General features: G+C 45.9%; 1 protein-coding gene across 1 annotated transcript in view; it reads right to left on the minus strand.

Moving 5' to 3' along the window:
* The window catches only part of LOC138299766 (granzyme B-like), a 140,484-nt gene that overhangs the window by 100,847 nt on the left and 25,310 nt on the right, over positions 1 to 14,327 (minus strand). The gene's annotated exons all lie outside the window — the stretch shown is intronic.

Here is a 14,327-nt window from a genome sequence, read left to right on the forward strand (position 1 = left end):
ACTCACCTGCTGGTGCTGACTGCCTCGGTGCTCCTCTCCTCCTGGCATTGGCCACAAGCACAGGCTCCCCACCCAATCCAGACACTGCTCTTATGCTATACTAAGCATCATCTAAGTGAAGAAAACCTTTGGTTCCCAAATATTAGAAACCACAGATTTTTGTGTGGGTTGTCCGAGATGCTCTGCCCTGCACCCCTGATCACCTTGCCTTGAGACACTCTGTGTGCCACTGCCTCTCTTTGAGTTGGGTACACCGGATTACTTGGAAGTACTTATTCTGGTGATCATATACACTGTGCTACTTAACCACAAGTGGCACTCTGTTGCAAATGCATGAACATTGCTTCAGGCTCTGACCTGTACTTGGCAGGCTCTCGCTTAGAACAGCACAATTATGTTCACTGCAACTCAGTCTGCATGTGCACATGCTGTGTTTGAAGACTGAGTTTTGTGCATTTTGCTCTACTTCTAAACCTTGTGTGTGTTGATTGAATTGTCCTCATGTGTGACCTTGGACAGCAGGTGTCCCTGCTTTGTGTTAGACCGCAAAGAAAGCTGTGGTGTGTCCTAGCAGGTTTTTGATTCTCGTGTTAGTGAACATGACAATCACACATGTTCACTAAGGGTGCCCCATGTAATGGCTTGAGACCACAATGTGTTATGTTATGTTATATTGATTTGTATAGTGCATTAATTCCTCAAAGGGGTATGCAGGCACTTGGTAATGTGTGTTATATTGTGGTCTCCAAAGTGCTTATACAAATACCCCATAGCAATGTGTTGTTATGGGGTCATGAAGAGCAGATATGGTGCTTTTTGTGCTCTGAACAGGCTGCAAATGACTATCACTGGTGACAGCAAATTATTATAGCAAGAGGGATAGGTAATTTTGCCTATCGCTCTCCAGAAAGAGAACCCTAATCAGGGGCGTAGCTTGGTCAGTAAGATTGGGGGGGTGAGCTTCAGATTTTCCAACAATCACTCTGGCATATAATGTTTAAATACAATATATGACAAGCAGGGTGCATGAGTGGGGCCTAAGGGGCTGTGGAAAGGGAGAGGAATGCAGTCTGGTAGGAGTGCTAAGAGAGAAGAAACAATATTCTGTAAAATAGCCAATATTTTTTCGGACTTTCACAAAGTGTGTGTGCCTTTTTTGTCTGTGTGTATGTAAAAATACCTGCTGAAATCCGACTGATATCTCACATTACCCGACTGGAAGCACCTGTACCAGTCTATTCATAAGAAAATATATCTATTAGGGGTTGAAAAACCACAAGCACCCCCCTGAAGCTACACCCCTGACCCCACTGGCCTCTCTAACAAATGGTCTCCCTATCCCACTCAACCAGGTTCTCCACTGGGTCCAACAGAAATGTATCAGGAAACCGTTCTAATGTCAATGTATCCTGGGTCAATTCCTATTTTCCCCTAACTCTGAAATATCCCTGCGAGCCAGTCAGCCCAGAGCTTAGGAAAGGGAAGGGAATATGGGAAACAAAAGGAAACACTAGTCAAACGTTGGGGACTGGTATAGCATGAGTACTCAATTGTCTTGGGGATTAATTCCTCAAAGACACAGACAGCACTTCTATCAGAAGAGATGAAATCCAGCAGGATCTCCGTAAAGTACTCAGGGGATGAAATCCAGCAGGGTCTCCATAATGTACTGAGGGACTAACTGAACTGCCTCCTTATAGCTGGATGCCCTGATGAGCTGAAGGAAAACCAGGAACCAACCTTGATCCTGGAGGAGGAGGAGAATAGTCTGCAGCAAACCTCTGTAAGGGCAGGAATACCTTAACTTACAGGCCTAGGTACTTCTGGTGCCATATACTAGGAACCAATAAGTAATTTAAGGTATGCTGTTAGACATGACAGCCTTATGAGTCCCCAACCGCCAGCCTGGCCACGGCGGTAAACACCGCCATGGAAAGGTTGGTGGTAAGGGGGACTTGGGATGCCCCTGGGGGCCCCTGCACTGCCCATGCACTTGGCATGGGCAGTGCAGGGGCTCCCAGGCATAGCCCCATCGCGCATTTCACTGCCCGAATTTCGGGCAGTGAAATGTGCGACGGATGCTACTGCATCCGCTGCACATCAGCATTGCCGCTGGCTCTATTATGAGCCGGCTGCAATGTTGATGTGACTTTTCAGCTGGGCCAGCGGACGGTAACATTGTTACCGTCCCCTGGCCCAGCTGCAAAGTCATAATAGGGAGCCAGAAATACCACCAGCACTGGCGGTATTTTGGCCCCCCAGCCGCCGAGGTTGTAATGAGGCCTAAATATTTTTCTAAACACTGTGTGGTGTATTTTTGTGGTGCTATGCTGTGTTATTGCATGATTTATTGCATAAATACTTTACACATTGCCTTCTAAGTTAAGCCTGACTGCTCAGTGCCAAGTTACCAGAGGATAGGCACAGGATAATTTGGATTGTGTGTGACTTACCCTGGACAGGGGGTAAGCGTGAGGGCCCTTGTCTGGACAGGGGGTAACCTGACTGCCAACCAAAGACCCCATTTCTAACATATGCCAATTGGGTGTAAGCCAACTGTGTTTTAAGGGTCAGAACACTGACAGGTAGGCCTGGAAGGGAGGACTCAGTGTAATCTCAATACAAAAAAAACTGAAACATCAGTCAACAAGTTTGGGGGGTGATCAAGCAACAAGGGGAATTTCCTTACTACACCCATGTGAGAAATCGGGTTGTTGATTAAGGGGGGGATGAAACCCTACTAAAGCAACAGCAATACTCTTTGTCAGGGCAATTCACAAAAAATCACTAAATTAACCTGTGCGTAACCATGGTGGCTTGGCACAAAATGTGTCAGGCTTAACCTAGAGGCAATGTGTAAAGTATTTATGCAGCACTTAAACAGTAATAAAGGGAAAACACAACACAAGAAACATCCCACAATTGTTTAGAAGAATAGAATAAAAGTAATACGTTATTTGACACCAAAACAAGAGAAATCTAATTAGTAGGGTAAAATAGTACCTAAAAGATATATAGACCCTCATTATGACTTTGGCGGTGTTTTCAGAAGACCGCCAAAGCTGTGGGTGCCAGAAAACCGCCAGCACCATATTATGAGTACTACAGGATTTATGCTACATTTTGGGTGGAAATCCTGTAGTAGTCATGCTGGTTGTTAGAGGCCCATGGGTGGTTCCACCATTGACCCCGCCCCGCCAAAAGGACTCCACTAGCCATATTATGACCTGTAATACGGCCTGGCGGATTCCTGATGACGGGGCGCTGCTGGTGGTGGAATCGCCCGTTCCCTGCCGGATGACCTCCTCACCGGACAAGGTAAGTCGGTCTTCCGACAGGGGACGTGGTGGGAGAGTGGGGGGTGTTGTGTGTGCGTGTGTGAGTGGGTGTTGTCTGAGTGTGTGTATGTAAATGTGTATGCGTGTTTGTATGCATGTGTGTATGGGTGTGTGTATGCGTGTGTGTATGCGGGTATGAATGTTGAAGTGAATGCGCGTATAAATGTTGAAGTGAGTGCATGTATGGATGCATGTGAGTCAATGCGTGTATGTCAGTGTTGGTGAATGAGTGTATGTGGGGTGCGTGAATGAGTGTATGCGGTGTGCGTCAGGGTGTCTGTGTTCGTGTATGCGGGGTGGGGGCGCTGTTTTGGTAGGGGGTGCTGTACTAGAGGGGGGATGGATAGGGGGTGCTGTTCTGGTAGAGGGGTGGGGGTTCTTGTATGGAGGGGAGTTAGGGGGTATTGGACTTGCTGGGGGGTGGCGGAGTCATCTGTCGGTGACAGGAAAGAAATTTCCTGTCATGAGTAGCCTTTCCGCCAGGGATTTCGTGGCAGTGCTTCCACCGCGGAAACCCTGGTGGAAAGCCAACTCCTAATACCACCGGCAGTCTTCATTGGACCGCCGGGTCAGCGATGCTAATATACCCTGGCGGTATAGGGGGGCAGTATAAATAGGGATGTGGGGCAGAGGCCAACTCATCACACTCATAATGAGGCTGTCTTCACCGCTGGCCCGGCTGCGTTGAGACTGCCACCATGGCCCTGGCAGTTAACAGACTGCCAGGGCCATAATGAGGGCCATAGTCTTGCAAAACCAGGGCAAAGTAGAAAGTTATGGCGAACCACAATGGACTGAACCTGGTCTCTGCTTACTTTTGAACTTAGAAGAAGAATTAGAAAAACAAATGTCTGAGAACGTAAAGTTCAGTGGAACAAGGCAGTTTGCAGTGTCTGAGGAGGAGGCGTTGTCATTGGGGATCCGTTGGACAAAGTTGTGGTAAAGATTTCTACATTCAGATTTAGTCTCTTTAGTGGAAGTCAAAAGTCTCCAGAGTGACAAAGCTGCAGGTTGAAGCCGACAAAGGGCTTCAGGAGGCAGGATATCGCTTCTATGAAGAGCCGCTGAACAGGATTTGCTGAGAAGAACGTAGGGGGAGCTACCACAAAGTCAGGCCGACTAGTGATACACCTTGGGTAGATTGTCGAGCAGATAGGTCCCAGTCTGCTCTCGGTTCTCAGGGCACTCTCAGGGCCCTTTTTGGCTAAAAAATGTCTGTGACCCATTTTTTGGATTTGGACTATCTGGGCACCTTTAACATCACTACCAAGGAAACAGGACCGTGTGCCCCTCTCATCCTGTCAGGATGGCCCATCCCACCAATATCTAATCCCTCCATTGTGTGGCTGTCTCTGAGGAATACACAAAGGCCAACTGCCGTCTTCTACTCATGCGACCCAAGAAATAGGCTGCAGGCACAGAATGGTTAGGATCAGAAAATATCAACTTTCTAAAAATGAAATTTTTAGAATTGGGACTTAAAATCCGACTTTACCATTCAAGAGGTTTTTGAATTATAATTCATTAGGCACCAAACATGACACTTCTACCTTGTCCCAAACTAAAGTTATTACTAAAATGTGATAATGTAACTCTATGCTACCCTATGGATGAGGTAGGCCTCACAGTAGTGTGAAATGACTTTTTTATTTGTTTGCTACCAGGACATGTAAAACATAAATGTACATGTACAACTTTGTAAACACACTTTACCCTTCCCTGTAGGCTGTTTATGGCCTACCTTAGGGGTGACACACACATATGTATGTGTGTGTATTTGTGTCACATATATACATATATGTATATATGTATAAAAAAAAAAAAATATATAATAATAATAATAATAAGGGGATTAGGGTGTTTTAGGCTTGACAAGAAGTTTCGTTTGCCAGGTTGAATTGGCAGTTTAAAACTACACACCTACACACACACACGCACACAGACAGCAATGGCATGCGCCTGGGAAACGTTTTAAGAGGCTACTTAAGTGGGTGGCACAATAAGTGCTGCAGGCCCACCAGTTCACCAACCCGGGGTATATGGTATACCATTTTCCTAGGGACTTACAAGTAAGTTAAATATGCCAATTGGTGTAATCTAATTTTACTATGGTTTAGGGAGCGAGCACAAGCACTTTAGCACTGGTGAGCACTGGTGCAGCGTGCAGAGTCCTAAGGCCAACAAAAACAAATTGAGCAAAACAGGAGGGGAGAAGGCAAAACGTTTGGGGGAAGACCACCTAATGGCTGACAGGTATAATAACCCCACTCCAAATGAAAGGTGGTAAGCAACTAACCTATACCCTGGTAGCTCTTACCATCTAAGGGAAGAACTTGGAAAGGCTATCTGCATTGGCATGATCAGCCCTAGGTAAGAAAACGGACCACCTTTGGGGCCTCATCTGCATCAGCCACTAGAAGGGCCTGTGGTCAGTTTGAACTATTAAGTGAGTCCCGAACAGGTAGGGTCTCAGTTTCTTCAAGGACGAAACCACAGCAAAGGCTTATCTCTCAATCGCCCTCTCTGGGGAGGAGTTGCCTGCTGATACAAGCAACTGGTTGAACCTGGCCTTCTTCATATACTTGGGCCAATATTGCCCCTACTCCATATTCAGAAGCATCTATCTGTACAATAAACTCTTTACTGAAATCAGGTGTGCTTAGGACAGGTGCTTAGTAAAAAACTTCCTTTAGAGTGTCAAAGGCCTTTTGACACCTCTTAGTTCAGATAACTTTCCTGGGTTGCTTCTTAGAACTAAGTTCTGTCAGTGGTGCCACAAATGGTACCATCATCTTTATAAGACCTTCTATGGTACTGAGTCTGGCCTAGAAAGGCTCTGACGTGGGTTTGTATCCTAGAAGCCTCCTTGGCCAGAATTGTTGAATTGTGAGTTGCAGTGGCTGTACATTTTCCGAGTACACTGCTGAACCTTTCTTTATCTGGCATTTGCTTGCCTTGATAGTCAGTCCTGGTTGTTGCATAGCCTGAGCACTTCCTTTAGGTGGAACCCTGCTCTTCCCGGGTGGAACAGAATACAGCAATATCATCTAGATATGCTGCCCTGAAATCTTCCAAACTTGAAAGGATTCTTTTAACCAACCTTTGGAAGGTGGCAGGTGCAATTTCAACCCAAAGGGTATTATGTTGAATTGAAAGTGGGGTTCAGGTGTCTCTCCTTGGCTCCTTGTGTCAGGGATATCTGCCAGTAGCCTGAATTCAGGTCAAATGTGCTTAGGTACTTGGCAGCCCCCAACTTGTCTATGAAGTCATCAGCCCTGGTAATGGGGTGGGCACCAGTCTGAGTGGCTGTATGTAGGCCTTTGTAGTTCACATAGCCCCTTATCTCAGGTTTCCTCCTTTGGGATTTGGTATGGGCACCAACACCTCTGGCCTGACCCAAGGACTTCTATATGGCTCTATCACCACAAACTCTAGGATCTTAGTGATCTCAGCTTTGATGCTAGCCTTGACCTGATTCAACAACATGTAAATTGTGTTCTTAACAGGCAAGACACATCATGGACCCACCCTGTTGTCCGGCCTGGGGTCAATGAAAACAGCTCATCACACTGTTGTAACACATCTTTTTGCTGTTGGTCTGTTAGTGTGGAAGAAATAACTACTCCCTCCACGGAGCCATCTTTGGCATTACTTGACAGCAAGTCAGAAAGAGGCTCACTTTCCTCTCCATTCACTCCATCTATTACCATGAACATAGTCTGCTCTGTCAAGGTGAAGATTCAGCCTGTTGACATGAATAACCCTATGGGGGTTTCTTGGGGTATCTAAGTTCAACCATTTCTTCTCCAAAATAGGATAGTGCCCTGTCCATCCATCCTGGCAGGCTATAGGTGCAACAGGCTTTAAAACCCACACCAACTGTAATGGTTAGTAATCTACTGGTGAGGACGTCTGTTTATACCAGTGCTTGACAAGCTCCAGGCTGGCCTCCAATTTTTTGTTTGCCTTCTTCATGTACTCGGCTATCCTGGAACAAAGGCCAAGCACATAAATCACTGTGTGCTGTTTAGCTAGACATAGGGCCCTCCCCCCTTTCTCTCACTAAACTTAGTAGAGCTCTCACAGGGTGTCCAAAAAGGACTTGAAGGGAGCTGAAACCCACTCCCTTCTAAAGAACCCTCTGTAGGCAAAGAACAGGCATGGTAGAAGAATATCCGATCTCCTTCTACATTTCTCAGGTAAGCCCATAATCATGTCTTTCATTATACTGTTGAAATATTTCAACCAGACCATTTCCTTGGGGATGAGAGGGTGGTGGTGAAGTTAAAGGTCACACCACACTTATCCTACATTGTTTTAAGATATGTTGATATTAAGTTACTTCCACTATCTGAAATGGCCTCCTCAGGGAACCCAATCTAGGTAAAGATTCCAAGGGAGGCCCTAGCTAGTCCAGGGGCAGCAACTGTCCTAAGTGAAGTAACCTCTGGATACCTAGTGACATGCTCTAATGCCACCAGGAGGAACCTGTTTCCAGATGCTGTTTGTGGATCTAGGGGACCAACAATGTAAATCCCTACCATCATAGGGGGTGCCCACCACCGCAGATAGTGGTATCAGGAGACCCTTGTGTTTGCCCCGTCTTGCCACTGGCTTGACATGTGACACAGAAGCGACAGAACACCGTCAATTTCTCAGACATCTGAATCCTATAAAAATGGCTCACCAATCTTTCTCAGGTTTTGGTCTGCCCTAGATGTCCTGCTAGGGGGATATCATAAGTCAGGATCAGAAGGAATTCTCTGTGTTGTTGGAGTTCCACAGTTCTTCTGGTTGCCCCTGGTCTGTGTGCTCTTTCCTCACTATACAAGATTCCTTCTTCCCAGTACACCCTGTGGGTGCCGCCCTCATCCCTCTTGTGTTTGTCTTTGAGCTAGTTGTCTCAGGTCTTCAAGAGTGGGGCAACTTTTTTGTCTCTGTCCCAAGCCCCCTTTGGAGGGACCTCCTACACCTTGCAGTTCTGACAACTCTGGCAAGTCAGTCAGGGGATCATCCTCCTCTGCAGGCACAGAGGCCCTTCCCCTCAGAGTTCTGACAGTCCAGCAATCTAGCACTTCCTTTTTCTCCGAGGGCCCTGGGCCATTGTACTAGTCTCCAGGGTCCGCTGACTTCCCTTCAAGGCTACTTGTGCTCTAGTTGACAATCAGACCAACTAAGGGTAGGCCAGCATTGCTATATGAGTCCTTGTCTCCACACCTGCCCAGGCAGACGTTTCAAGGCCAATTATCAGCACACACTCCATTGGCATGGCAGGCGACACAGATACTTTCTCACTTTCTTAAGACCAGTAACCCCACTTCCTGCACGCAAAGACTACATAGCCATGGCATGTGACCTTGTTGTATTGTCAGAGTTGACTACTTGATGCACCTCATTTGGAATTAATTGGTCTGGGGAAACCTGCTTCTTCATAACCTTGGTGATGCTGGCACTTGTATCCCTCACAGCCAGTAAGCCAAGGGTTCAATTTCCTGACCACTCACTGAAACTCGGGTGACCTATATGTACCCTCTGGAATTCACAGAGACAACTTCCACCATTCATCCCTAAACTGGCAATGCACTTGGGATGCTGCACACAACATCTCCACTCTTGTCTCCTGACTATTGACATTTATAACACACCCCAGACATTTAATGCTTTACCTGGTACCCTCTCCCCTTGGACTCGGATGTTCCTCGTACTCCCCTTCCTTAGACATGCTTTTGGGAGGACATGCCCCCCTGTGGGGGACCTATCCATCTTTGTTAGGATCACTTCCATTGGACTTCTTTGGCAACTTTGTACACACCCATTTATCAGCCATCATAGCCAACTCTCTAGGATTTAGAATCCACCACATGCTTAGAATACACCAGATGCTGGTGTAACTTATCTGAAGAAGTTAGTGAGTTTGTGTTCATTAAATTGTAGAGCCCTTCATAGGTGTTCACTCTGTTACCCTTTACCCACCCTTCCACTGACTTTACTGAAGCATCCAAAAAGTTCACTATGTTTGTGTTGTCCCGTTGTATGGGTTCCTGAATTTCTGTATTCTTCAGGGGTGAGTCCAAAAAAGCTCAATAATTACCTCCCTCATATGTGGATAGAAATCTACTACTTCATCCTCTAGTGTTAAGAGCCTGTCCTCATCAACAATGGAACTAGTTCCCACAAGTTGGGCATCCACCTTTTTTATTCTTAGAGCACGCTTATAAGATGCTGGCCACTCATCAATAGCATCCTTCTCTATATATTTAGGAACTTTGCTTTGGGGCAATCTGACATCATAGGCATCCTTTGCAATTACCTGGCCTTGATGTCTGGCTGGACCCTTCTTTCTTCTAGGGACAGCCTTATCCCCTCCATGGCCAGTTTCCTCTCCTAAAGGTCTAAGAGACTTATCTGGGCCTCAATGTTTTTGGGCCCCTTCTCTGAAGTTAAGCTCCTCTTGGTACCAGATGTGGAGGGGTACCTTGAATGGACAGTAGAGACCAGGGTGTCATTGACCCCTTGGTCTACTTCCTCGATGATCTCCCGGTCATCATCCTTGTCCCCACTGTCAGGGGTTATCCCACTCTTGAGTAGTGTTTGGACTTGCCAGGCTTCTTTACAAGCCCTGAAGGCATTTTCCAGGTCATCCATCAATGCAGAAAGGCCCAAGCTGTTATTGCAGAGCACCCTGAGCTCATAGTTTTTGATGTGGACAGAGTAGCCGAGTTGATCTCCATATTTTCCAAACTTTTTGTGACGTCAACAAATGTTTACCAAACTTTTGAAAACTTTGCAAACATTTCTGAAAGTGTGTAAACTACAGTGCCTTAAAGAACAAGAACTTTTAACAACTGTTTCTTAGGTGTGTACTTGGTGGATTTTCAATGGTTCCTGATTTTTTCATTGTTAGGTACTGCAAAACACAAGTTCTGGATCCCACCAAAAGGAATCAAAGTGAAAGTGGTATATTACATGGTGTGGTTGTACAACCTCCCCATGTAATAAATTCACAATATTGCCTTTGGTCCAGTCAAGCTCATTTTGTTAAAACCTCAGCTCAACCCTGGGTAGCTGTGGCTTTGAGCAATCAGGCTCAAACAAGGAAGCAAGTGTAAAGCATTTAGAAGTACCAAAGCTATGAAGTAAGAAAGTCACAAAACACAAAAAATCTGGCACCAATTTATAAAAATAGCTCTTTTTTAAATATATTTTCTAGACAGCAAAATGAACTAAATCCACCAGGGGTTTCTGGAGATATAAATATTGAAATAAACAGTTATTCACAGCTTTTCACTAGAAATGCAAACAAGCACTTGAATGTGCAGTGGTTACCTGTAACTTTGAAACTTTGAACTCTTTTTTAAACTTATGTTTGGGTACTCCGACCCACTTTGTGCGACCCATTTCGGCAGGGAGCAAGTCAAGCGGGCCGGTGAGGAGTTAAAAAGCAGTTACCTTGCCACCAAAAGCAGTCTACAGTACAATTCCAGGCTCTATGGGTGAATCGCCATAGACATCAATGAAGTGGTCATGATGCAAGGGATACTGGATTCTGAGGATGCTGTGCAGTTGACGGGTGGCTTGCTGGAGCTACTTCTCGGTCCACAGTTCTGGTAGGGCAGCTTTGGCCACATGGAGGCGATGTCCCTCAAAGTCCTGGTGGGATCCATCAAAAGTCCAGTTGCCACTGGCCTACTGGTTTCCGATCACAACAAAACCTGTGGCTCCCTTTGGTGGAGGTTAATGTTCTTCTTGGGCAACCAACTACACAATGATGACTTTCGCAGGTCCAGTGGACTCAGGTGCAATGTTTGAGTGTCACATCAGTGGTCAGTGGCAATCAAGCAATCGTGGCTACTGACTAGCCAAGGTAGGCTTCTTCAGCTGAGAACAGAAAGTCAGCCAACTGACTCTTGGAGTCACTTCTTTAGTGTGTGGCTTTTACTTATGCTGGCACAGTTCATGAATTGCTAGCCCAAGGATCCACAGGTGCAGGCCAGTTGGTGGTGCAGCCTCTCTTTGCCAGGTCCATGGAACAGCAAGCCAGTCCTTCTTTGGTCCTCTTTCCAGTCCAGATGTGATCTGAAGTCTGGGTGCCAGAGATCTCATATTTATGGCCCTTGAGAGAGCCTTTGCTCATTAGCCAATCAGTTACATTTGTCCCTCCCACCTGAAGACAACTTCCTGCAATGTGTGGCAACTAGCAATCTCAAGGTGTAACCCCCAGGTGGCCATCCTAGACGTGTGGCTACCAGGTGGCTACATGTCCACAGATAAAACAGTTTGGCAACTATTTTCCTTTCTCTGTCCTCACTGCCAACTTGTCTACTAGATCAAAAGGGCAGCTCCTGACGTTTGTGTACACACCAGTGCCATGGCAGTGTGTGTTCTAGGGCCTGACCGAATCAAGCAGAGGTGCCTGTGCACCCCTTTCCAGTATGCCAAATACTACCAACATTTTGATGTTGCCCCCTAAGGTAAACAGCATGTCATAGATCTGCACTGTGGTGGTTGCGCTGCTCTAGACATAGGCATTAAAGTAGGCCAGGTAGGTTGTCAATATGATGCCCCTTATGTTTCAAGTTCCTTATTTTTCTTTGTTTCCAGTGTAATTCTGGTGGGCACTATAATTCCCAGCTGCCCTGGAGGCGGTCATCTTGGGTGCAGCAATGTTCCATAAAGAGTGGCCTCATCCTGTGGAAGCCGCTCACTATTCAGATGCTCTTGCTGGTGCAGGACTTTCGATCCTTTCCACAGCATCCAGCAGTCCCCTGGCGGCCTGGTGAGGTCCCAAGTGTTGCGCTGGAGTGTGCTCATTTCCTGTCAGCTCCCATTGTCCTGGCCGACTCGAGTAGCAATTTTCTCCCCAACTGGGGAGCTCCCAAATAAGCATAGAGTGGCTGTGCTCTGAGCGGCAGACCGCCAAATGAACTCTTGTGTTTCCTTGTTTCTTTTAATGACGAGAAGTGCGTCTATTGGTAACCTATCAACCATGTACCAGTTATAATAATTGAAATATTAGGTCACTCTTATGTTCTGAACCTTGCTTGATTTTACGTTGAAACCTTGATTACGGTGCTACTTTAATTATGGAGTGTATTTACAGTATGCCTGAGAGGAGACTCGGGCTCGGGGCTCATTTAGTTTTTTCAACAAGAAGGATTCTGGTGTTTCATAAGTGTGCGCGATTGCGAGTAAGGTTCTCGACACTCAGTTTTGGTTGAATGAATAGTGTGAATGAACACTTAATAAGTCTGCAATGAATAGAATGATTTTGTGAGACTTTAACCTGACAATGAGCTATTATCATATTCTGGTCTAACAATATGCAACATGGACATTACTCAAGCTATCAGACAGCAACAAGAGCCACAGAAAATGCAAGGCTTTGCCTTATAACAGTTTATGTTTATTTTGCACACTATTTTCTTTCAGATCGCCTTCCCCACTGTTACCTTCCCAAATCCTTCCCCTCGCTCGGCCATTCTAATTCTCAGTGTTAATAATGCATACTGAGTAGGAGCTGCCTGAAGGTGAGCTTTTAAAGAGCTTCATGCAGATCCTGACGACACGGCCACTGTGACAGTACACTCTCTGCCCTTCAGAGGAGGCTTCACCTTTGAAACTCACCTTCTGGCCTCAGGTCCAGTTTGTCTTTCCTGCCAAGAGGAGATTCACAACTCTTGCATTTTACTTTTTCAAAATCATGATGGCACAATAAGAGCTTTAGGCCCTGAGGGACACATTAAATTACAGGTCATAGGTACCCCTGGTGTCATATACTAGGATCCTATGGATAAGTTATGTCAATTGGGTATTAGCCAACTAACCATGTGTGTTTTAAAGGTCAGAGTACTAGCACTGAGGCCTGGATGGGAAGGCTCAGTGCACTCTCTGATTTGAAAAAACGGCAGCATCAGTCCAAACTTTTGGGAGTGATTTTATAAAAAGAAGCTTTTGCTTACTGTGTGGCTCAGGGCACCTGAACGTGGGGGTGTCATCATAGTTGAGTTATTGTGTCTGGTTGAGTGAGGTGACTGAAGCCACTTTCATCTTTATGCACCAGGTCGATTATCATGGTGACAAATCAGGTTGCAAGAATTTTGGCCAATTTCTTGGCCTCACTATCAGTGAAATCATTATATATGAGGCGCAAAGATGTGCCGGCTTATCAGCCTTCAGAATGGTTGTAAAATGTTGGGCCAATATGTCTGCTTGTCATTTAAAGATCACTATTGGGAGGCCATTAGGGCCTGGAGATTTACTAGTCGAGTTGAGAGATGGCATGTGCAATTTTGTCTGTGTTACAGGCTCATCCAATGAACTACGTTGGTTCTGTGTGAATCGTGGAGAGTGGATGGCTAATGTTTAGTCATCATGTAGGCTGTCTGTCAGTGTGGGTCAGGAGTCAGCATACAGAGGTCCACAGTAGTGTGCAAATGTATCAGCCATGGCCTGTAGTGTCCTCAAGAGGACACCTGTTATGACCTCAATTTGGAAAATATGCCTATATTTGTCATCTCTCTGGCTTAACCAAAGAAAGACTTTCAGTGTGGGTCCCGCTCTATCTAAGTCACCTTCAATTATTGTAAGCCCCTGAGAATGGTGGAGTAAAGCTGTGCTCAGCTGGGCAAGAAATTCCTGACTAAGCCGAGGTGGTGCATACACTGAACACAGTACCAGTGGGGATCCCTGGATCAAACCTGCTATCCACATATAGCCTCCCATCATAACAGATTCTACCCGCCCAATCAGAAAGGGCAAATGTGCATTAATAAGTATTGCCACACCTCTAGAACTTGTGTGATAGGCACTAGTGAAACCATATTGCTGAAGTCATCTGCAGTCATTACCCATTGAGTGGATTTCTTGGGAAAGGGTATGTTCACTTCCAATCATTGAGCCCTATTGAGAACCGACCCTCTGCTTATTTTACTAAGAGGACCATAGACATTCTATGTGAAACATCTGGTAGGGCCACATATATTATGCATG

This window comes from Pleurodeles waltl, chromosome 6 (assembly GCF_031143425.1).
Source record: "Pleurodeles waltl isolate 20211129_DDA chromosome 6, aPleWal1.hap1.20221129, whole genome shotgun sequence".
Lineage (NCBI taxonomy): Eukaryota > Metazoa > Chordata > Amphibia > Caudata > Salamandridae > Pleurodeles > Pleurodeles waltl.